Below are 23,725 nucleotides of genomic sequence, written 5' to 3'. Positions count from 1 at the left end.
TAATTTTTTTTAACGTTTATTTATTTTTGAGACAGAGAGAGACAGAGCCTGAACGGGGAAGGGTCAGAGAGAGGGAGACACAGAATCAGAAACAGACTCCAGGCTCTGAGCTGTCAGCACACAGCCCAGAGCCTGACGCAGGGCTCGAACTCGGACCGCGAGATCGTGACCTGGCTGAAGTCGACCACTTAACCGACTGAACCACCCAGGCGCCCCTTGTTTAGCTGTTTTTTGCCTCATAAAACTACTTCTTAATTTCTTGACATCAAGACCTCCATTGTTTTCAAGAACACCGTTAGGTTTGAACTTTGTGACACTCTTTTACAAATAAAGTCAGTTACCTTAGGGAGAGCTACAGAGCTCTTTCTTCTTATGCCCTCCCTTTAGCCACTGGGGAAAATCTTTGCATCATTTCTCCAGAGCTGTGGGCATGAGCAGTGGCCACCTCTCTCATGTAAGCATGCTTTGATTTATGAGCCAGGTGCTGGAAGGACAGTACCCTTTGGTTTTCTCATTTTTTTGTTTTTAGGTATGAAACCTTCATCTGAACTGAAATCAAGAGTCAGACACTTAACTCACTGAGCTACCCAGGTGCCCCCTCCAGACTCCGCAGCTCTCACTAACTCTTGCCTAGAATAGATCTTCTACAATATGGAGCTTGGTAGGATGATAAATGCTTTCAAGGTGTCCCTCCTAGGGAGATACTATAAAACTACACTGAAAGCTAGGGAACATAGAGCCTGTGTTCTTGATTGCACTCTCGGAGATTAGAATTTGTTTTTGTTTTTGTTTTTGTTTTTAACTTATGTATTTTTGACAGAGAGTGAGGGAGGGGCAGAGAGAGAGGGAGACAGAGGATCTGAAGTGGGCTCCACACTGACAGTAGAGAGCCTGACCCAGGGCTCAAACTCACAAACCATGAGATATGACCTGAGCCAAAGTCAGAAGCTTAACCAACTAAGCCACCCCAGTGCCCCCCAGATCAGAATTTCTGTCACACTGAGCTGAGAATGTGGGAAGGGAAAAGGTTGTGGTTCAAATGCCATAGACTTTCACTGCTCTTACTGACATGTAGATTTTCTTAATTATTTCATTTGCTGTGTGCCGTCATAAAGTTTTCAGAGATTTTAAATGATTGATATTTTATCTTTTAATTTTTACCAGTTATGATTCCACCGAGAATCCTAAGTAGTTCCTCACACCACCATTCCCCTATCAGAAGTCTACACTCCAGAATTTCTCTAGTTTTCTGACAAAATTTAAAGTTATCTCATATTTTTAACATATTAAGGACACTTATTTTGAATTATGTGTCTGAAGTACATTACTTGAATGTTGTTCTATCCTTGAATGTTTTTCTAGCTTTTCATGTGATTGTTTTTAAAGACTATTTTTAGAGGACTTTTAGGTTTACAAAAAAATTGAGAGGGGGACAGAGATTTTCTATATATCCCCTGCCTCCCCACATATGTGAACTCCCCCATTACCAATGTCACTCACCAAAATAGCACTTTTATCTTTTATTTTCTTCCTTTTCTTTCTTTTCTTCCCTTTTCTATCCTTTATTTTTCTTCCTTTCCTTTCCTTCCCTTTCGTTTCCTTTCCTTTCCTTTACTCTTTTCTTGTCTTTCTTTCACCAATGACGAGCCTACTTTGACATACCATAATCACACAAAGTCCATAATTTACCTTGTAGTTCACTCTTGCTGTTGTACATTCTATGGACAAACATACAGTGATTTTTATACATCATTGTAATATACAGAATATTTTCATTGACCTAAAAGTCCTCTCTGCCCTACCTGTTCATGTCCTCTCCTCCCCACAAACCTTCCTGGCAACCACTGATCTTTTTATTGTCTTTATTGTTTTGCCTTTTCCAGAATGCTATACAGTTGGAATCATACAATATATAGCCTTTCAAGACTGGTTTATTTCAGTTAGTAATATATATTTAATGTTCCTCCATGTCTTTTCATGGCTTCATAGGTCATTTCTTCTTAGTGCTGCATAATATTTTATTGTCTGGCTATACTACAGTTTACTAATCCATTCACTTACTGAAAGACATCTTGGTTGCTTCTGAGTTTGGGCAATTATGAATAAAGCTGCCTTAAACATCCACATACAGGTTTTTGTGTGGACATAAACTTCCAACTTCTTCTAATAAATAATAAATAATAAATAGAGCATGATTGCTGGATTGTATGGTAAGAGTATATTTAATTTTTAAAAAACTGGCAAACTACCTTCCAAGGGTTATTTTGCATTTTCACCAGCAATGTGTTAGAATTTCTCTTGCTCCATATCCTCCTCAGCATTTGGATTTGCCAATGTTCCAGATTTTGGCCATTATTATAGGCATGTAGTGGTATTTTTTTGTTTTAATTCTATTTCCCTGATGATAGATGATGTGGAGCATCTTTTAATATGTTTATTTGTTACCCATTTTGAGTTAATTTTTGTGAAGGGTGTAAGGTCCATATTAAATTTATCATTTTGCATAAGAATGTCCATTTGTTTCAGCAATATTAGTTGAAGATAATATTTTTGCTCCATTATATTGCCTGTGCTCCTCTGTCAAAGACCAGTTGACTATATTTATGTGTGATCTGTTTTCTGTTTCACTGTTCTATTTGTTTATTCTTTTTCCAATTCCACATTTCCTTGATTACTGCAGCATAAATGTTGAAATTGAGTAGCATCAATCCTCAACTTTATTCTTCAATATTGTGTTAGCTATTCTGTATCTTTCACCATTCCATATAGACCTTAGAATAGTTTGTCAATATACATAAAATAACTTGCTGGAGTTTGACAGGGATTGCACTGAATCTATAAATCAAATTGGGAAGAGATGACATCTTGACAATATTGAATCTGCCTATCCATGAGCATGGAATATCTCTCCATTTATTTAGTTCTTTGATTTCATTCATCAAAGTTTTGTAATCTTCTTCATATATATATATCTTATACATACTTAGTTAGATTTATACCTAAGTATTTCAGTTTTGGAGGTGCTATAGTATGTGATGTTATATTTTTAATTTCAGTTTCTACTTGTTTACTGTTAATATATTGGAAAACAATTAACCTTTGTATATTAATCTTTTATCCTGCAACCTTGCTTTTATCACTTATTAGTTCTAGTTTTTTTGTTGAGTCTTTCAGATTTTCTATATAAACAATTATATCATCTGTGAACAAAGAGAGTTTTATATTCTCCTCCCCATTCTGTATGCATTTAATTCCTTCTTTTACCTTATTGAATCAGTGAGAAATTCCAGTACAATGTTGAAAAGGAGTGGTGAGAGGGGATATCCTTGTCTTGTACCTGATCTTAGTGGAAATGCTCTTAGTTTCTCACCATTAAGTATGATGTCAACTGTAAGTTTTTTTGTAGTCTTTATGAATTTGTAAAGTTCCCCAATATTCTTAGTTTATTGACAGTTTTTATCATGAAAGCGTGCTGGATTCTGTCAAATGCTTTTCTTCATCTATTGATATGATAATGTACTTTTTTTCTTTTTTTAACTTGTTGATATAATGGATTAAATTAATTATTTTAAAAATGTTAACCAGGTTTGTATTTTTAGGATAAATTGTACTTGGTTGTGATGTATGAAAATGTGTATTCTGTTTCTGTTGCATGAAGTAGTTTAGAAGTCAGTTATATTCAGTTGACAGATGGTTTTGACGTCAATAATATTGCAATACCTTTATATGATAATTGGCAACTCTACTAATTATGATGAGCATTTTTTAAAATGTTTTATTTATTTTTGAGAGAGAGACAGAGTGAGGGTAGGGGAGGGGCAGAGAGAGAGAGGGAGACACAGAATCTGAAGCAGGCTCCAGCCTCTGAGCTGTCAGCACAGAGCCAGATGTGAGGCTCGAACTCATGAATAGCAAGATTATGACCTGAGCCAAAGTCTGACACTTAACCAACTGAGCCACCCAGGTACCCCTGATGAGCATTTTATGATCTATATAACTGTGAAATCACTATTTTATACACTTGAAATTAATATAATATTGTATGTCAACTATATTCCAATAAAAATAGGTGAAGGGGATTAGGAGGTACAAATATGCAGTCAAAAAAATAAATGAGTCACAGGGATGAAAAGTACAGCATAAAGAATATAGTCAATAATATTGTAATAACTTTGTGTGATGACAGATGGTAACTACACTTATTGTGGTGAGCACCGTGTAATGTATAGACTTGTCCAGTCACTATGTTGTGCACCTGAAACTAATATAAACATTGTATGTCAACTATACTTCAATATAAAGTAAATATAATAAATATAATTTTTTTAAAAAATAAATGTAAAATAATTATAGAAAAAGAATAAGAAAAATAAAAGGTTTTTTTGCCTTTACTTATTCCTTCTTCATTGGTCTTCCTGTCTTTATGTAGATCTTGGTTTCTGACCTATATTTTCCTTTTCATCTTTAAAAACTTCTTTTTAACATTTCTTGCAAAGCAGATTTGCTGGCAGAAAATTCCCTTAATTTTTCTTTGTCTGGAAAAAAATATTTATTTTTCCTTCATTTTTGAAGTATAATTTTTCAGGGTATAGAATTCTAGGTTACTGTTTTATTCCCTCAACACTTTAAATATTTCACTTCACTCTGTTCTTGCTTGCATAGTTACTGAGAACTCTGATATAATTCTTACCTTAGTTCCTCTACAGGTAAGGTATTTTCCCGCATGGCTTCTTTTAGGAATTTTTTCATTTTGATTTTTATTTTCTGTAATTTGAAGATGATATGTCTTAGTTATTTTGGCATTTATCCTGGTTGGCGTTCTCTGAGATTCCTGAATTTTCAATTTGATGTCTGAAATTAATTTGTGGAAATTATCAGTTATATTGTATCAAATATTTCTTCTGTTTCTTTTCTCTTCCTGGTATTACTATTATATGTATATACCTTTTTGTTGTTGGCTCACTCTTTTTGGATATTTTGTTCTGTTTCTTCAGTGTCTGTTATCTTTGCCTTTCATTTTCTGAGGATTCTATTCCTATATCCTTTAGCTCAGATATTCTTCCCTCAGCCATGTTCCACCTATCAATAAGCCCATCAAAACCATTTTTCATTTCTCTTACAGTGTTTTTGACCTTTAGCTTTCTTTTTTATTATTTCTTACTATTTCCATATGTCTGCTTACATTTGCTATCTATTCTTGAATGCAATCTTCTTTATCCATTAAAGCCTCAGCATATTAATCCTAATTGTTTTCATCTTGCAGTCTGATAATTCCTGTATGTTTGGTTCTGACACTTGTTCCATCTCTTCAAATTGTATTTTTTGCTTTTTGGTATGCCTTATAATTTTTTTTCTTGATAGCTGAACATGATGTAGTGATAAAAAGGAACTGCTATAAAGAGGCCTTTAATAACGTGGTTATGTGTTACCAGGAGAAGGGAAGTTTTCTATGATTATGTCCCAGTATTTTAGTAAGCCTCTTACTCTGCCTCTGGACTGTAAACTTTGTGTTTCTTATGTGTTTTTCCCCCACTCCTCTCTCCTCTGAGGTGAAGCAAGATGGCTAAAGTCATCATGGCTAGAAAGGTCTTTCCCCTTTCTAGCTCAGTTAGGCACTGATAATACCTCAGCAGGTTAAGCTGTAGTAAACTAGTTTCCCTGAACATGGTCTTGTTAAGAAGAACAGAGTGCTCTTGGGACACCTGGGTGGCTCAGTAGGTTAAACGTCACACTTCAGCTCGGGTCATGATCTCACAGTTCATGAGATTGAGCCCCATGTTGGGCTCTGTGCTGATAACTCAGAGACTGGAGCCTGCTTTGGATTCTGTGTCTCCCTCTCTCTCTGCCCCTTCCTCTGCTCATACTCTGTCTCTCTCACTCTCTCAAAATTAAATAAATGTTGAAAAAAAATTTTAAAAAGAAGAAGAAGAACAGAGTGGTCTAATATATTTCAGAATGATTCCTTTCCTCTCTCCATGCCCATAGTCTGAGTGGATTTATCTGATATTTGTGGGAATCTCACAGAGCTCTGGAGGTGTATCTCACAATATTCTGGGGGCCTCCTATGACTTGGTACCCCTGGATTTTTTTTTACTGTTAGAATTGTCCACACTGGGCCTCCAGTAATTTGTTAATTGCAGTTCATGTTTTCCTACCACAGTGCTGGTTTCCTCAGTGGTTTCTGCTCCTGAGTCTCTGCTGCAGTAAGCTATGACTCCCTGTGTTTGCTTGTGTTTCCAATCTTGGGAGCAGCAGTTTGCCCTGTATCCTCCCATCTCTAATGGATTCAAAAGTGTTTGCTTTTTCAGTCTGTTCAGTTTTTGGCTTGGTGTTAGAACTGGGTGACAACTTCCAAACTGTTTACTGTTTACGTGGGGAACTAGGGACTGGAATTCCATTCATGTAATTTTGTTTCTTCATTTGCTTGGTGTGTGTGTGTGTGTATGTGTATATATATATATATACATATTTCATTTACTTCTGTTTATAATATTATATATCACATATGTGTGTATGTATGTATTTATTTATTTCAAATAACATTTGGAGTCCTCAGTTGTTTTCTCTTTTCAGAAGGGTTCTGTATTCTCTCCACTTGAGCAATTAGAGAGACTGGCAGTCCAAGATCACTTCATTCCAATTTCCAAAACTGAGTCACTTTGAAGTATACTTCACTTTCTGCAAATGCTTATATATATCGTGTTTAGCCTTACTCTTACTGCTGGTGTCCCAGTTTCATGCATCTTTCAAAAATTTCTACTCAGCTTCTCAGTCTTTCAATTATTCATTCTAGATTTGGCAATTAACTACCTCTTTGGTAAGAAGGGCTTCAAATGCTAGCTCTCTTCCTTCATTCCTTTCTCTTCAGATATTAGTTTGATATTTTCTAAGTGATTTGTTAGCTTTCTGATATTAAATATTTAAGATTATTTTTAACAGGTTTTATCCAGACAGTGTAGATGTCCTCAGCAGGAAGGTTTATTCAATAACCTAGTTCAGAATATTGCCCCTCATCACTGGATCTTATTCATTTTTATACACTGGTAGTAAACCATAGCCAGCAGAAAAGAGGTGCTCAATAAATATTTTTTTCTGAATAATTACAAATAGCATTAGTATTTAGCACATTTATTGTGGACAATTATTTCTTTCAGAGAAATGGAAGCAAACTTGTAAGTTTTTTCATGTTTCAATATGACTACCTTTTTGTGTTTTTATTAATATGTTAATGCTGTTTTAAGTTTTCTTTGAGATAAACATGTAAGACAAAATATTAGTCTTAGCTTCCAGTTGTGCCATGTCCCTGCCCCTGTTCAGTTTTAGCTGCACAAAATCTGTCGAGAACATGCTCAACTTTATCTACTATAAGTCTAACAAAACCTCTACCTAGGAGCGTAATAGGATTTCTTTCTACTGGTAAATAATTCTACTGGGAATAAAAATAATTCATTGCTCTATGCCGAATGTATATTATGGGGCTTTAATTGGCCAGGAAGCACCAGATTTCATCCTCCTGACTTCATCCCTTCAATGTATACAGAGGGCCTATCTCAATGCCTCTATACAATGCATGGTCAGTTGGGTAGTATGTATTCTCTTATTATGTCATTTATCTTCCCAATTCAGACTACTTTCTTCTAACTTCCCCTAACAAGAACTGGTGATGTGTGTCATATGGACCCAGAGGTGGTTTGTGAAGTCTTCTCCTAAAAGAGTTTCTTCTTTTCTGGTCCTTTTGAATGGCTCACTTGATTGTGGCTTCTTCCTTGGCAAGAGATCCCTACATATCATCTCTGAGATTTGATTGTTCTCAGAGATATCCTATCACTTTATGCATTCATTCGGCCATTCATTCAATGGATATATAGTTTTTTAATGTTTATTTTTATTTTTGAGAGAGAGACAGAGTGTGAGCAGGGGAGGGGCAGAGAGAGGGAGACACAGAATCCAAAGCGAGCTCCAGGCTCTGAGCTGTCCACACAGAGCCCGATGCAGGGCTCCAACTCACAAACCACAAGATCATGACCTGAGATCAAAGTCGAATGCTGAACTGACTAAGCCACCCAGGTGCCCCAATGGATGTCTATTGAGTATAACCTATTTGCTAGGCACTAGGAATATAGAGATGAAAAAATAAAAGCAGACATTTTGCTCGGGTAGTGGGAAATGAAATGTAACAGTGAGAGCTTCTATTGAACTCTATGAACTCTACATATGAATATGTGTAAAATAAGCCAGCACATTGATGCTATCCCCCTCCCTTTTAAACAGTATGGATTCAATATATTAAACAGGACCAGTATTTATTTGTTAAGCAACAGCCACTATTTCTTTCATAAATAAAACAAAAATTCTAACAACTCAAATCCCCACATCAGCTCAGTTCATTATTCCTTTAAATCATAATGCTTGAGGGACACTCACTAAGCATCTGTCACATGTTCCTTTGAGTATGACTTATACAGTTGTTTCAAAATTCATCCCATTTCCTAATGCCTAATTAAAGCTCAGAAACTCTTCCAACTCCTTTTTTTTTTTTTTTTTGACAAAATTCTTGTAGGTAGACTCAAAATCTGTATCTCTGGCATCTTTGTAGTTCACTGCATGTGCTATACCCAATGCTCAACCATTAAGACTCCGGTCTCTTATGCATTCCATATATAACACAGCAGTCCATATACACTTGTGGGTGCTTACAGGATGTCTCATAATTGACTTACCTTTTCATATTAGCTACTTTCATCAAAAGTTTTTCTCATATTCAAAGTTGCCATAATAAGAAGGGAGTTCTTGATTCCATGATATATGGTTTATCTATAAAATCTCTGGATACTATCACTAAACTTGATTGATTGATTGCTTGCCAGTTTTAGCCCTTTAACTCTCCTCTGTCCTTATGTACAGGAGAGTGTCATTATTCCTAACAGGTCACAGAAAACCTGGTCTGCCATCCTTTTTGCTTCATTGGGAGGAAATTCTCAAGGCTTATACGTGAATGCTGGAGACTAATAGGAACATTGGGACCACTAAATGAACTCAAAGAAACTATTACCTGAATATATATGAAAAAGTATTTCAAAAACATGTCTAGGAATGTTAGAGCTCTATCTACTTACTAAATTGGTGTTATAGAACAATGGCAATCATACCTATTTTATTTCAGTCTTATTATATGTCAGATACTGTGCTAAGTGTTTTTACAAGATTCCTATTATGTAATCCTTACCAAAATCTTATCAAGCAGGTGCTATTACAGATGAATAAACTGGAAACTCAATTTTACAAATGCTAAGGAACTTGCAGAAAGTCATGTTGTTACTGAAAGAACATGTAAATCCTTAATACACATGTGAGAACCCCCTGCTGTAAACCAGGGGTCTGTGGAACTTTTTCTGTAAAAGACCAGATAGGAACTATTTTAGGTTTTGTAGGCCACATTGTCTCTGCAACAACTAACCAACCGTTCACAATATACTGTAAAAGCAGCCAAAGATAATACGTAAAAAGATAGGTATGCCTATGTTTCAATAAAACTTTATTTACAAAAACAAGTGACTGACCAAATTTTTCAGGACTGGTCAGACTTGGACCATAGGCTGCAGTGTGTAAATCTCTAACACATGATACTGTATAGCTTGATTTAAAATTATTTCCATGTATGACTAAATTTTATTTCAGAATATAGGGAAATTAAATGGAAGATTTTTTGAGGTATTCACCCCAATATATAACTTCACCAAAAAGAATCAATTTCCACTGGATCATTTTTCTTCAAAATGGGTTAAATTGCAAAACCTTTTCATGATCAATCTTACATAGTTTATCATAACAAAACACTCTTCTATATTTAGCCTCTTTTCTGCCAAGGAGTTCAATCTCTGTTAAAACATCATCTCATTAATCCTGCCTACGATCCTGTGAGGGAGGGAGATGACAAGTATTAAGAAATGTTCAGAGTCTTTTAGATTCAATTCAAATCTTGAAAGAAGCTGAGTGACAAGTGCTTGCTGCCCTCACAGTTACCCAGTATCCTTAAAATATGAACTTTGACTCTTTCAAAGGCATGCCAGGTACTTCTGGGAAAAGGATCCAGCATTAGGAAATCCATTTACCTATACTGTCCTTATTTGGGGCTATATCTCCCACAAGGATTTGGTTTCCATAGAATTTTCGTCACTTCTTGTGTTATCAAGATGCTCTGTCCTACAAACCAGCTGTTCTCATTCTTCTGGCTAGTGATTGTATTTCAGTAGTGGAAAAAGTAACCACAAAAGTAAAATATTTGGGGTATTTATTTCATAACTATCTATCATTCATCTACATTCATTATATATATTTGTTGTATATATTTACCACTGCATAGTAGTAATGTAGTATCTGGTAGTAATTTATGTATAAAATAAGGCAAGAAGTTTTATCCTTTAGGTCATAAATGCTAATCATCATAATATAAGATTAAAAGATGTTCAAATTAAAACATAATCTTCCTCAATTCCTATTTCATCAGGCCATGCCCCTGTGCCACCATCTATAAGGGATTCATACTATCCTTATCAAATCCAGCTATGTTGACCTATCCTTTGAACCTTGAAGCAACTCAGACCTGTACCACTAACTCCATTTCTCAGACTCCCTGGTTTATGTCTCTATACAGTTTAAGCAAACTGTCTAATACCTCTACCGATTATTCTTGTGTTCATGGAAATACATGTCTGATCATGTAACTCTTTCTATCAAGAATTCGTCTCATTTTTTCCCACTATTTTATGTTCCTCCATTTAGTAAGAATACTGCTTCAAGCTCCTTTTCTTTAGGAAGTCGTTCATGATCAAAGCAACTCATGGGAGGGATCCATTTATTTTAAAAACAGTTGTGGATGGGGCACCTGGGTGGCTCAGTCAGTTAAGTGTCCGACTCTTGATTTCGGCTCAGGTCATGGTCTTGGGGTAGTGAGATCAAGCCCTGCATCAGGCTCTGTGTTGAGCATGGAGCCTTCTTGGGATTCTCTCTCTTGCTTGCTTGCTCTTGCTGTCTCTCTCTCTGTCTTTGCTTCTCTCTCTCTCTCTCTCTCTCTCAAATAAATAAATAAATAAACATTTTAAAAATAAATAAATAAAATAGTTATGGAATGCCCGTTATATACAGCGCAATGCCAGAGACTGAGGCTTATTTTGACAAATTATTACCTCCCTAAAGGAGTATAAAGTATAAATATCACTATGTTGTGTGCTCAAAACTAACATTATGTGTCACTATGCTTTATTAAATCATAAATAAATAGATATTTTTAAAAACCCATAACTTCAAAAAAAAGTAGAAATAGATAAAGGAGTATACTATATGTCTTAGGGTAGATATAACACAGGTGTGCAAACACATACATGCACACACAAGAGTAACACAAAGTAGAAAATTTATATTGTTAAAAACAATGTACTATGAAAAGATGTATGAAGGAGACATCATTAAAATCTAGATTTTGATAACATTTCCAAAGATACATAGAAAGTATGTCAAATAAACCTAAAAGAATAAGGAAGATTAGCTACAAAGAAGAAGACAGTGTAATTAGAAAGTTGGAAGAACCAGATAGGTATGTTTCCTAGAAGCAAGAAGAATGGTTTACTCAACATTTTTATATGTTGCATATCAATCGTTTTGAGAACTACGAGATTATTATGACTCTTAGAAAAGGAATTTTTTGTAATAGGATGTGAAGAGAACCAAGGTCCAGGGTTCCTAATGAGTATATAGCAAAGAGTAGAAGCACCCGATACAAATTACAACATTATTTTTTCCATTCTTTCAACAAATGTTATGAATGTATATGAAGTACATAGCATAATATTAGGGATGATAGGATGGTGTATAAAATGAATCATAGATGAACCCTGACTTTGAGTAACTTAATAAAAAAACATGAATGCCCAACAGTGCATCAGGGACTGAGCTAGGCATTGGGGATTCAGTGGAGAACATGGCTTTTTCTTCAATCATATATTCATTCATTCAAAAACATTACTAAGTGCTAGAAATGGAAGATACAAGATACAAAACCTGATCCTTATTTCAGTGAAGTTTACATTCTCATAACATAGCAGGCAAGATTCAACGCAACTACTGGAATTATAATACCGTGTAGAAAGTGTGATGGGGCATAATAGAAAAAACAATTTAATTTTGAAAAGAATGGTAAGTTTTAAAAATTACCTTTGGAGTTTAAAAATCATGAAAAAGAGCATCTGTATAATTATGGAAATATGGGAGAATTATTGAAGGACTTAGTTTTATTTATTTATTTTTAAGATTAAATGACCTAAGCACATTTGTAAACTCTGAGAATGGATCCAGAGGACAGACCACAGATGAAAAGAATGAAAATATAAGTGAAGCAATGAATTCCTTAATCTACATTATCTAACACTGATATGATCAGCTTTGAATGTATATGTTTATAGTTAAAGTAATTAATAAAATATGGTTCTATTGGAATAGTAGTGAAAAGATACATTTTAGACTTACTTATTATGCTTTCATAGCTTTCAACCACATTTTATATACCAAATTTGGATGTTTAATATTTTTAATGAGTGGGAATTTTGAGCCATCACATGGGGGCACTGTCTCCCAGACAACAGTCTAGTGTCAATAGTGTCACCATTTTCATCTTTACAACAGTGCTTATGTAATTATTTGAAAAATTTATACAGTTTATCTTTATTCTTTTATAAATATGAATTTATAAGGGATAACTGAAAGTAATGATGTAAGTATAAAGAGTAATTCTTACAAATTTAATAAAATTGATTTACACAGATAGAAATCAGACAGAACAATTAGCTTCAATTAGAAACTCTCCAAAATTAGGTTCATTAATTGAATATTAAATTATAAGGAATAAGGACATTTTAAAACATCTACAAAATATTTGAAGTAGATGATTGGTTTATATTTAAAAGGCAGGTGCTTGGGGAACTTTCTAACAACTTTTTATCTTTTAGGGTAGAGTCTTACCTCTACATGTAAATTTTCTCCTTTATATATTGAATATTCGTAAATGTGTTCAAAATGTATTTTGTGTCAACTGAAAGGATTGCTCTTATTGTATATTAATTGCTGTTTCCAAAACTAATAGTCCAAGGAATGCTATTCCTTCAGGTTACAAATAAGTGTACCATAAAATTGTTCTATATTCAGTTAAGTTCAGAGACTGTGGGTTATTTTGAGTTAAAAGGGATTGTTAGTACAAGACTGCTCAGGACTTTTGCTATGCAAATGTTCATTTTTGTTCTCCAAGAAGAGGGTATGATAAACAATTTTCCTCAAATTAATTTGACCACAGAGTCATTTTTTTCACAAAGCACCTATTAACATCCACCAGACCTAATGTTCTGCAAAACGTGGCTGGGAAAGTGCTCTGTAGTCAACAGAAAACAAACTCTTAAGATTTAGAGATGGAGGTGAACCTAGAGGCCATCCTTTATAACTTCCATGCAGAAAATTATTTCAATAGCATCTCTGACAAATGGTCTTCCAGATTTGGTGTTAAGGCTCTATTTCATGGTACCACATTCTATGTCAATCCTATCTATTCTTAATAAGTTCTTCCATTTATTAAACCCACATATGACTCATTGGTCCTCACTCTGTTTGCTCTTTCTTCTACATGACAATTCTTCAAATATTTGAAGACAGTTTACATGTCCCCTACTAGATCTTTTCTTCTAGGTAAGAAAACCTCGTTCTTACAAATTTACAACATATAAAGGAGTTATTAGATTCCCTCATTATATCAACTGTCTTTTCGGGTGTGTACTACAGTTGGACAAGTAAACATGATTGTTCAACTTTTCCCACTTAAGTTTCGGCAGTAATTTTGTTAATTCTTATCTGATCCATGTTATTTTTTTAAAGAAGCATATTGTTGGCTGCTATCAAGTCGACTTATGGTTAAGGAAATTACAACTATAGCCAAACAAGATTTCTCTGTGTAAACTTACACAGTTAACTATTTAAGTAGTTAAGTTTTGTGAGTACTCCTTTCTCATTGTAATCAAGAGAATCCTATATTCTAGTTGCCTTAAGGTACAACTTTCTATCCCTTTGCCATGATCAAATTATTCATGAACTGCAAAAAGACAGGCATATATTTCTATATCTAAAACAGCTGATTCTTGGTGACAGATAGTTGTTCACCAACTTTATACTTGTAAAACAAAACAAAATACATATATGCATAGATATATGTATTTTTGTGTATATATGTATACATATGTATATTTTGTACTTTAAAAAAGAAGTGAAGAAATAAATAAGCAAGGAGATTCCTATAGTGAAAACTTAACTTCTAAAATTTAATTTGGTTTTCTCTTTCCCTCTTGCCCCCACCTAAAAATAAGAAGTCTGATTTTTAATTCAGTATAGGAGAACAATAGTCAGAGTTACTGATGGAAGCACTAGAGTGTTATCTTATTTCTAAGACTGAAGGGGAAACAAAACAAAACAAAACAAAACAAAAACAACATTTACTTTGGATAAGGGCCAACATATTTGCAAAAGCTACAAAGTTTTGCTCAGCAATGAATGAATCACTGAATAATTATTTCTTGTATGTCCTTATAAATCCTCCTTTTGGGAAAAAAAAAAGAGAGAGAGAGAAAAGAGTTAATGAGATTGTGGTGTTTCAGGAGTAGTGCAAAAACAATGTAGGTAAACGCGTGGAGAAATTAGTTCTGAAGTGTAGGATAATTGTAGAGGGCCCTGGGCAAAAAACAAAACATAGATGTGCAGGAGTCATAGCACATCTTGTCTTCACTTGTCTTTGTTAGTGCAAGTGAAAAGGTTAATGCCGTTCAGTTCCATCAACACAGAGTGAGGAACTGTGGCACCTTTGAATTCTAAAGTTACCCACAGTGCAACTGATTTAATTCCTGTGAGAATGGTACTATTTACAAGTTTGCTCAGGAATATGAATGCCAATTAACCATGTGCTCCTGTTCCTGTACAATCTCTCTCTCCCTCTCTCTCTCTCAAAAAAAAATTTTTGTTACAGAGAAATTGTTTTGAAAATCATTATTACATGGGAAGATTCAGTTATTTGAAGTTAACCCTTGATTGAAAGAAAAATTCTCAAATGCATGCTGGCCCAAAGCATTAAATCTTCTCTAGGCTCAAGATCATCAAATATTACATTATCACCCATCTTTAAAATCTAAAATTTCGGATAATCTGACATTTTTGGGTTTCTGCCCCAATATATTGTGGCTAATGATTGCATTTCTAGCTTTCAATATTCAGATACAACTTGCCACTTTTAAATATCAAAATACCAATATGTTTATGCATGTGCAATGCTACTCTAGACATTCAGCCACCAGGCAACAGCTTTATTCATCCTTCTTGTTTCAGCTTCATCTCCCTACGCCCTTCCCCTTTGTTGAACATCAGCCACTCCATTTTCAAAACACCTCCCCACATACACTCCCAGTCCATTGTTACTCTTTAGTTCCTCCGACTACCATCCTCCTCATCCTCATTTTGCTTCTCTTCTCACATTCAATTAAAGCCTGAGTGCTGATTTGGGGAGAAAATTCCCTGACGCACAGAGGGATGAAGGGAGGAACCACACCAGGAATTAGATGGAGAACAGAGTCATCCTCTACCTAGATTGATAGTTGTGAAATATAAACTACCACAGATCAAAGCCAGAGACAATGGACCTGAACGCTCCACTAATGATGTTCAACAAGGTTTGGACATGGCTAAAGCTGGACCTAACCAACATCAGCATGATCACTCTGAAGGCATCACTCAGTGGAAGGGACTGATGCAAAGGGAGCAGCATGTTCAGTATTTGCTAAAACTTTCCAGTGCAGTGATAGTATATCTTTACCACATATTCTCATAGCTTTGTATTGTTCCTTGAGGCTTTGTAATATATCACACATTTTAAGTTAGAACTTATATAAGCATTTAGTTTCATTGGTGTTTTAAATTTTATACACTTATAAAATTCAAGTATTCACTCTGGCATTTCAGTTTTAACATCAGTACAAAGAAGAAATACCTCAGTGTTCTCATTTGCTTTGGTTTTGCACCCATTAATACTGAGAATGTGATTTGGTCTCTTTATTCACAATAAATTGATTTCCATTATTCTCATTATAACAGCCATCTGACTGACCAAACAATGTTTTGATTCTTCTTTCCCACCTCTTTAAACAGGTCATTCTGTTTTTGTCCACTGGTTTCCTGCAATCGTCAGCCAGAATTCAAGCTTATATTGGAATATAAAGTCTACACACCCGTATTACTCTGTTTGAAGTAATGTATAACAAATGCAGCATGATTTATTAGGTCTCTTTGCGGGGAAGGGCTGTGATGCCCAGAATATAGTTTTTTTTCTGTAGTATATGAAGACTCTTACAAAAGTAAAGTATTTACATACTAATGAAGAAAAAATAGAGACAACATCACTGGGATCTATGAGCAAGTTTTCCCTACTTTCTTCATATTAAACGTGTGCTTCATGTTTAATATGTAGGCAGAGGCCATAGAGGTGACTGGACACATATAGCAGATCGCACACCCAATTGGGCAATTCACCTACATACCTCACACCTCACCTTAGACCCACATTAGTGTCATTTATTCAGTGGAGTAACAAAGTCGGGTGATGCATGTCTAAACTAGGAAATAACAAACATGGCTAAGATCATTGTTAAGGTAATGGGGATTATCTTTCCTATTAGCAATGGCATAAATGAAGTGAATGGACATTTAAAGACTGATATCACCCCAAGAATTCTCAGTATCACTGACTACCTACTTGCTTAATGCTAATTATATGTCATTTTGATTTTTCTGTTAATTGAATTTCTTTCTAAAATAAAAAAAAATATATAGGGGTTAGTTTAATGTAACAGATATTTTCTTGAATGACAAGGGAGAAAACATGACCTAGAAAGGCAGCATTCCAAATGACTTAGGGTATTTACACAAGAATGCCATTATATAACTTAGCTTAGATGTACTCTTCAACAAAGGTCTTATAATTTTTTTTTTCTGAGTGAATTAATCAACTGTAGCACTAAGATTGCAACCTGGAGGAAATCTCAACAGAACATTTTATAGTAGACATATGTATGTGTACTTGTGGATGAGAAAGAGAAAAGGCTTGAGAGAGATATTAAGTGTCATTAGTGTGTTATTTGCTTTTGGAAACAAGGCAGAAAGATGAAGACTAGCGGATGCACTTTTCAGGCCCTGGGGTAACAGCCTCTACCTCTTGTCCACCTTCAATGGTGATCTCACCAGAATCATCTTGATACTCGATCCCTTTTTCTTGAGCCCTGCTGGTTCATGGTGCCTTTAAACTTCCTCCCAGCTCTCTGGACTATAGATGATGCAATTAAAAACAACAACAAAATTTATGTGAAAGGGAGGATTGAAGTAGGATGGGGAAAACACTAGAGGAGCAGGGACTGTGGGGAGGTCACTTTGTCACACTTTCTCTATAATTTTCAAATGTAATCTGTTTGCCCTATAATTTGAGAAGGCGGAAAATCCCCACTAGGGTTACAATGTGTACTTTCTAACAAGAACTCCGATTCAAGTGTTATTGAGAAATTTTGAAAGCCTCTTGCTACTTTAACAACATAGGAAGAGATACTGACTAGGCTTTTAGGGATAGTGTCTTAGAGACTCAGGGGGGAAATCGAAGAGAAAAAATAAAATAAAATAAAGCTTGGACCTTTATTCCGATAGGGAACATTATATCATTATAAAAAGAATTTAAAAGTCACTTTGGATTCTTTCTTTCAATTGAATTATTACTATTCCAGTGAATATTGATCCCCATTATTCACGTGTTAACACTCATTATTGTAGTAATTATTACCAGCAGTAAGGTTCTAGAGCCATCTTTTTGGATTGAAGTACTCGCAACACTGCCCTCTAGCCATGTAGCCTGGGACCACTTACATACCTCTCTGGATCTCAGTGTTCTCATCTGTATAATGGAGATAATAATAGCTCTTACCTCTTAGGTCTATTATGAGGATTATATAAGTTAACACCTATTAAGAGCTTAGAATAGGGCCTGTCATAAAGTACTCAATAAATGTTCATTACATTTCTTCCATTCATAGATAATTAATAATTCAAAGATAATAAATATATTATCTTTCCATGAGATGGGCACAGAATACATGTTGGTACCATACTGCTATCTTCAACATATTAAGAGCTTAGAATAGGGCCTGTCATAAAGTACTCAATAAATGTTCATTACATTTCTTCCATTCATAGATAATGAATAATTCAAAGATAATAAATATATTATCTTTCCATGAGATGGGCACAGAATACATGTTGGTACCATACTGCTATCTTCAACATACAACTCTGAGCTTCACTTAATATTTGGACAGAGAAGAATGATAGGACAGTAGGAATACTTATTTTGTAAGTATATTTTGACTGTTAAATATATAATCCTTTTCTTCTAGATTATTTCAACATTTTGAACCTTTCTTTGCAAGGTTCTAGTACATTGTTGAGGATATTGTTCCATAGAAAGTCACATTTGTATTGATTCTGAGCATATGGCCTAACTCTCATAGATAAGTGTAGTCCTTTTATCAAGTACCAAAGTTTAAGAGACTGGCATCTCAGACTTAACACCTATATGAATCCTCATTAACATAACTCAAGAAAATACAGGGAGAACAGAAGCAGATCATGCAGAGGATGTCATGGAAGGACGGAGTCACATCAATTCTGGAAGAATACAAAGGATAAGAGTTTTTTTAAAGCTATCAGGTGTGCTTGAAGAAAGGCTGACAGACTCAGGGCAACCAGGAAGGAGAAGTAAAGATGAGCAGTGAACAAGCTTCAATAAAGAATTCTTAATCTAGGCCCTTACAATTCTAAAACATTCAATTTGCTAGCATGTGAAGTAACACAGATGTTAATTATAGATTTTAAAGACTTTGCCAGCAGCAACAATGTATAATTATTAATAGATACCTCATCCCCTGCCAAAATCTATACAGGTGGTCAAAGGACAATGTAAAAGTAGGACAAACAAAAATACCATACTCTGAACCAGTCTTTTACTTAAACCAAGCTTCTTGGGGCACCCGGGTGGCTCAGTTGGTTAAGCGTCTGACTTTAGCTCAGGTCATGATCTCACGGCTTATGGGTTCGAGCCCTGTGTCGGGCTCTGTGCTGACAGCTCAGAACCTGGAGCCTGCTTCAGATTCTGTGTCTCCCTGTCTGACCCTCCCCTGCTCGTGCTCTGTCTCTCTCTCAAAAATGACTAAACATTTAACAAAAAAAACCCAGCTTCTTGAAAGAGTAATGAATAGTCGTTGGATTTCCTTTTATATTTTCATTTACACCTCCTACTGCACTGCGACATCTGCCCCCCCCCCCCCCCATTGAAACTTCTTATTCTGAGATCACATGATTGCTTCATTGCAAAATGAAGTCAATGATCTGTTTTTCTTTTTGGTCATATTTATTAAAGTTTTCTACCACATTCAACACAGTTAATCTTGAAAACTCCATTACCTTATTTCCTTAACAGTTCTTTTTCTTGTTTTCCAACATTTCTGGCATCTTCTGACCATTTACTTTCTGGTTTCTCCATGGATTCTATGCTTCCTGATACAGAGACACACTGGTCTTCTCCCTCTACAGCCTTTCCTTGAGTAATCTCATCCACTTGGATGGCACTTCCCTTACACACTGAGGACCTCAGTTATAAACTAGGGGTCAGCAAACTATATCCTGTAGGCTACATTTGGCTTGCCACTGTTTTTGTAAGTATTTTACGTAAGCCATTTCCTATAGCTGCTGTCCTGCCACAAAGGCAGATTTGAACAGTTGCAATCAAGAACATATGGCCCTCAAAACTGAAAATACTGTTTGTCCCTTTACAAACTTAAACAAACAAGCAAACAGCCAGTATGTGATCTAGTCCTTAATGAAATTTTTAGTCTATCTAATTATGTGAAGGAAATATACACTTTGATGTACTGAAATTACCTAATCCAGATGTTTATATCTCTTCCTCTTTACTTTTTCTCTTATTGAGAAATCTAGAAGACATTCTAGACTGCACTTTCTTTCACCTCACATTACACTGATCACTGAGCTCTGATTAATACTTACCTTATTATTAATACATACTTATCTTCTATTTGTGGGAAAGCCCAGTGTCTGTACTGGGGAATGGAACTTTGCTGTGGTGGGACAAAATCCCATAGCAAATACAATAAGATTAATGCCTAAATTAGGATATCAACTGCCTTGGAGAGTAAAGAAAACCTTTGCAGAAGAAGTGACATCTGAAATAAATTTTAAAAGATGAGAAAGCATTTGTCAGTGAGTGTGATACATTTTAGGCAAGAAAGTAGCCTAAGAAGCCTAAAATTAAAGGAAGAGCAACATATTTTCGGGAAATGGCAAGCATTCTGTAAGGTTGGAACAAGGGTTAAATGGGATATGTGTAAAAAATGTAGACTGAAAAGGACATAAGCCCAGATATCAAAGTTGTTGTTGTTTTTTTTAATTCCCTGTGTAGGTAATTAAACTTCAATATAAAAATAATAAAAAGTCTAATTTTCAAACAAAAGAGAAACATGATTGGCATTTATAAAAAAAAATTTGTAATGACAGATTAGATGGTAAGCATGTAACCCAGCAAGGAAAAATCCTTGTTACTGACAAAATTTAGGAGTCCATTGCAGTAATCTATTAAGAGGGATTACTTGTTTAAATTAAGTCAGTGTCAGTAGGAGCAGATAGAAGGAGTCAGATTCAAGAAATAATTCTGAGATGAGTCTATAAAACTTGTGGTCAACTAAGCTGAAAATGGGTAGGAGCTGAAGAAGAGTTAGATGGGTAGAGGGCAAATCAGTCAGGTCTAGCAAAGCTGACAGAGCAGGGAATGGTGCTATTAACCTGTCATCCAAGAAATTCACCTTCCACAAAAGGAAGAAAAGATTTCAGTGGGCAAGAGAATGAGCTTGTTTTGTTCTATGTTAAACCTGAAATGCCTACAAGACAATCAAGATGACCTATAAAAATGTCCAGGAAACAATTAAAAATACTAGAGTGAAGAATAGGGAAACACACCTACAGCCTGAGAAACATTTTTTAATAGTTTAATATTTTATTAAGTTTTTTATTTTTATTAAAAAAATTGTTAAAATATAATTTATTGTCAAGTTGGCTAACAGAGAGTATACGGTGTGCTCTTGGTTTTGGAGGTAGATGATTCCTGTGGTTCTTTGCTTACATGCAACACCCGTGCTCATCCCAACCAGTGCCCTCCTCAATGTCCATCACCCATTTTTCCCTCTCCCCTTCCCCATCAACCCTCAGTTTGTTCTCTGTATTGGTCTCAGTTTGTCTCTTATGGTTTGCCTCCCTCTCTGTATGAAATTATTTTTTTCCCCTTCCCTTCCCCCATGGTCGTCTGTCAACCTGAGAAATATTAGACAACAAATTTGAAGACAAACTTATACAACCACTAGATTGTCCCTGTTTCTGAAAAGATAACTTAAGTATTTATTTTTTGAGATAAAGCATATACTCCTAACAGATCCGTGTCAAAATGCTAAGCTGTTGTAAGTATAAATATCAAATGTTGATTCACACCAATATGTTATCTTGAATTATTTTACTGATAGACTTTAGTTATTTAGAGAAAGCTTTAAAAACACAGGATCTAGGACACAGAGCATGACATATAAAGAAAGAAGTCAGAAACATGAGGCACTAGTAGACAATATGAATGAGTATGGAAGCACACCAGAGAGGCTAGGTGTGGTCAAGGGAAAGGGAAAAGGGGCAGAAAAATAGGAAGTCAGGGAAAAGTGAAAACAGAAAGCAAAGAAGGGAAACAACTACTTATTTCCCAGTTGGACTGGTTCTCTGAACATATCATGTGTTGTTGTGTTTTGTTTTTGTTTTAATTATTGCTCCCTTTAAAAAAGCCTTAGAATGATAGCTTATGATTGATACACTTGAGTTTCAATTACACATTCAAAAATTGAAAACTAACCAGTTCAGTGCTCTAGATCATTCTTTCAGTTTTATGACAAAAATTTTAAAAGATGGACTTTTACAAAGGAAATGTTCTTTGGTAGCTTTAAATAATACAGAAGGATCTCCAAATATTGCCTATAATACACAATTCATTGCATTTTAGCTTCTTACAAATGCTTTAAAATCCCATCTATCCTAGCTATTTTTTCTTAATAACTTTTTCTATATATGCATTTTCTTCAACCCTTAAAGATTAGGGAAAGGTTTATATAGTAACTATTTGATTGCATCAGCCTGTGTTTCCTGAAACCCCAACAGATATTTTAATGCTCAAATTGTAAGGCAACACTTTATGTGACTGCATTAAGAACAACAAACAACAGGGGCGCCTGGGTGGCACAGTCAGTTAAGCGTCCGACTTCAGCCAGGTCACGATCTCGGCTGATGGTTCAGAGCCTGGAGCCTGTTTCCGATTCTGTGTCTCCCTCTCTCTCTGCCCCTCCCCCGTTCATGCCCTGTCTCTCTCTGTCCCAGAAATAAATAAACGTTGAAAAAAAATTAACAACAACAACAACAACAACGTTTTTTAACTACCCTCCAGGCCTTAAAAGGCTTTCTTCCATTGGCATGACTAAAAATATAATATTGATAAAAATAAGCATACGTTTGACATTTATTTGAGGTTACTACATTGGGGGTGAAAGGAGGGAAATAGTAAAGAAAAGTAATCTTGTAAAGGAGATATCAGATGAGTATTACATATTACATTTGTTTTTCATTTTGCCTCCTCATTGCTTTGTATGCAAATTACTTTCTGTTCCTACTTCTAAAATTTATTTATCAGTAGAGATTTATTAAAATCTGACTCCTGATTTATTGCATTAATATTTATAAAAATATGTGACAAAGTGTATAGATTTGTGTATATACATATGTTTGACCTGTATATATGTATGTATGTAAGTATGTATATGTATGTATGTATGTATATATGTGTGTGTATGTGTTCAGTTGTCCAACAGCAATAAAAGAAAATCAGATTTGTAATTTAAGACTAGAAACATAACTTACACTAACATCCAGTTTTTTACTGGTAAAGTATTACTTATAAACAATATATAAAACATAGTGTATTTTTTACTCTATTTTCCAATAATATTTTTTGGTGATAATGGTGGTTTTACCACATTCTAAAGCACTGAAATTCCTTTCAAATTATTAACAGTATGTTATGATAATGCTTCCTTCTTTTAGAAAAGCTAAAATGTACACTTTTTTTCAGATTCTAAGATTTATATCAAGATGTGTGTTACAATTGGCATGATTAACAGCATTTTTTTCCTTAGTGACACATAAAATAATAGTGTATCTAACAATAATGCTGTCAAATTCAGTAGAATCCTGTATTAGTATATTTCAATTCTTTAAAAATAGAGAAAACAATGTGGTATAGCAACAGTTAACAGAGTATCCATCTTTTACTGTCAGTAAATACAAGTTTAGCTGTAATGGTTTTATCTAATTTTGTGTAAATCTTGCGAGAACTATTTAAGCAACCAACTTAAAAAGATTTTTCTAAGGCAGTGGTTGATACAAAATTGGATGAAAATGTAGGGACAGGTTAGGTGAGTAACATGTCATCTAAAGTTATGACCCATGCCACCAG

The 23,725-nt window shown here is 34.9% G+C and overlaps 1 protein-coding gene across 3 annotated transcripts in view; it reads left to right on the top strand.

Annotated features, from left to right (window-relative positions):
• Positions 1-23,725, top strand: part of LMO3 (LIM domain only 3) — a 388,908-nt gene that overhangs the window by 53,049 nt on the left and 312,134 nt on the right. The window contains exon 1 of one of the 3 annotated variants that reach the window (XM_053225881.1): positions 19,682-19,826. The exons of the other annotated variants lie outside the window; for them this stretch is intronic. The gene's annotated coding sequence lies outside the window, so the exon portion shown is untranslated. Of the gene's footprint in view, positions 1-19,681; positions 19,827-23,725 lie in introns of those variants that run through there. 3 annotated transcript variants of the gene reach the window in all.

This window comes from Acinonyx jubatus, chromosome B4, assembly GCF_027475565.1.
Source record: "Acinonyx jubatus isolate Ajub_Pintada_27869175 chromosome B4, VMU_Ajub_asm_v1.0, whole genome shotgun sequence".
Lineage (NCBI taxonomy): Eukaryota > Metazoa > Chordata > Mammalia > Carnivora > Felidae > Acinonyx > Acinonyx jubatus.
This window is presented reverse-complemented; position numbering and strand designations above follow the sequence as displayed.